Genomic DNA, 2,698 nt, shown 5'->3' with positions numbered 1-2,698 from the left:
GTTGTTTAGTCTCCATGTAATCAGCTTTTTCTCATTTTTTTTCTGTGTTTGACTTCTAGTTTCATGCTGCTGTTGTCAGAAAAGATGCTTGAAATAATTTCTAGACTCTTAAATTTGTTGAGGCTTTTTTTCTGCCCCAGTATGTGGTCAGTCCTCGAGAATGTTCCATGTGCACTTGAAAAGAATGTGTATACTGCTTTGTTTTCGTTTGGTGTTTTTTTTGTTTTGTTTTGGGGGTTTTTTTGGAGGTAATGTCCTGAAAAGATAAATTAAGTCTAACTGTTCTATTGTATCATTTAGGATCTCTGTTGCCTTATTGATTTTCTGTGTAGACGATCTGTCCATTGATGTCTGGGATGTTAAAACCTCCTATGTTATTGTATTCCTGTCAATTTCTCTGTTAGTATTTGTTTTATGTATTTGGGTATACCCCTATATGGGGTGCATATATGTTGATGAGTATAACATCATCTTCTTGTATTGATCCTTTTATCGTTATAGAGTGTCCTTTCTTATCTTTCCTTATGGCCCATGTTTTAAAGTCTATTTTGTCTAATATGAGTATTACGACCCCTGATTTTTCATCCTTTCCATTTTCATGAAATATCTTTTCCATTCCCTTACTTTCAATCTATGTGTGTCTGTTGCCCTAAAATGGGTCTCTTGTAGGCAGCATATAGTGGGCACTTGTTTCATTATCCAGTCTGCCACTCTCTCTTTTATTTATTTTTAAATTATTTTTTATTGGAGTATAGTTGATTTACAATGTTGTATTAGTTTCTGCTGTATATGTCTTTTAATTGGAGCATTTAGTACACTGACATTTACGATAATTATTGATAATTTATTGACATTTTAAACCTTGCTTTCTAGTTGATTCTGTATTTCTTCTTTGTTCCTTTCTTTTTGTTTTTCCATTTGTGGTTTGATGACTTCCTCTTATTTCATGCTTGTGTTCTCTTTTTCGTTTTTTGTGAATCTATTGTATGTTTTTTACTTGTGGTTACCTTGTTTTTTAAGTATGTTAACCCCTTCCTATATCTACTTGCTTTAGACTGATAGTCATTTAGGCTCAAACACAGTCTAAAAAAAAAAAATCTTACTATCCTCCCCCCCATTTCACGATTTTGATGTCCTCTACTACATCTTCATGTTTATTATTTTGCTGTTCATTGTGGTTATCATTGCTTTCACAAAATTTTTATTTAATTTAAAAAATAGTTTTAATCTGTATACTAGCTTATTTAAATGATTTACTTTCTGATTCTGATATTCTTTTTTCTATAGCTTCTTGCTTCTTTTCTTTTGTTTTTAATTAATTAATTTGTTATTTATTTTTGGCTCTGTTGGGTCTTTGTTGCTGCGCGCGGGCTTTCTCTAGTTGCGGCGAGCGGGGGCTACTCTTAGTTGTGGTGCGCAGGCTTCTCATTGCAGCATCTTCTCTTGTTGCAGAGCATGGGCTCTAGGCACACGGGCTTCAGTAGTTGTGGCTCGCGGGCTCTAGAGCACAAGCACAGTAGTTGTGGCTTAGTTGCTCTATGGCATGTGGGATCTTCCCAGACCAGGGCTAAAACCCGTGTCCCCTGCATTGGCAGGCGAATTCTTAACTACTGCGCCACCAGGGAAGCCCCTTCTTTTCTATTTAGAGAAGAACTTTCAATATTTCCTTTAGGATAGGTTTAGTATTGCTGTATTCTTCTAGTTTTTGCTTGTCTGAGAAATTCTTTCTCTCTCCTTCTATTCTAATTGATTATCTTGCTTGGTAGAGAATCCTAGGTTGCAGATTCTTCCCTTTCAGGATTTTGAATATGTCTTGCCACTCTCTTCTGGCCTGCAGAGTTTCTGTAGAGAAATCAGCTGATAGCATTATGGGGGTTCCCTGGTAATTAACTCTTTGTTTTTCTCTTGCTGCCTTTAGAATCGTATTTAACTTTTGTCACTTTAATTATAATATGTCTTGGTGTAGTCTGTTTGTATTCATCTTGTTTCAGACCCTCTGTGCTTCCTGTACCTGGATATCTGTTTCCTTCTTTAGGTGTGGGAAGTTTTCAGCCATAATTTGTTCAAATACATTTTGATCCCTTTTTCTCTTTCTTCTCCTCTGGAATCCCTATTATGTGTAGATTGGCACGCTTTATATTATCCCACAGGTCGCTTATTGTGCTTTAATTTTTTTTTCATTTGGCTTTCTGTCTGCTGTTCTGGTTGGGTGATTTCCATTTTTTCTATCTTCCAGATCACTTATTTGTTCTTCTGCATTATTCATTTTGCTCTTCACTGCCTTGAGCTCAGCTTTTGTCTCAGGAAATGAATTTTCTAATTTTTCTTGGATCCTCCTTATAGTTTCTGGTTCCTTTTTACATTAATTTGCATTTCTGTCGATAGCCTTTCTTTATTCCTTCAGTATTTTCATTATCTCCTTTTGGAACTTTGTGTCTATCAGACTAAAGAGGTCTGTTTCATTGTTTGCTCTTTCAGGGAAATTCTCTTGATCTGTTAGTTGGGAGTGTTTCCTCTGCTTCCTCATTTTACTCATATTTCTCTTACTCTGTGACTTTAGGAGAAACAATTATCTACTGTGGTCTTGGAGGGCTATTTTTTTTTTTTTTTTTTTTTTTTGTGGTTTGCAGGCCTTCCTCTTCTGTGGCCTCTCCCGTTGCAGAGCACAGGCTCTGGACGCGCAGGCCCAGCGGCCATG

Source organism: Physeter macrocephalus, chromosome 2 (assembly GCF_002837175.3).
Source record: "Physeter macrocephalus isolate SW-GA chromosome 2, ASM283717v5, whole genome shotgun sequence".
Lineage (NCBI taxonomy): Eukaryota > Metazoa > Chordata > Mammalia > Artiodactyla > Physeteridae > Physeter > Physeter macrocephalus.
Note: the sequence above shows the minus strand (reverse complement) of the source record.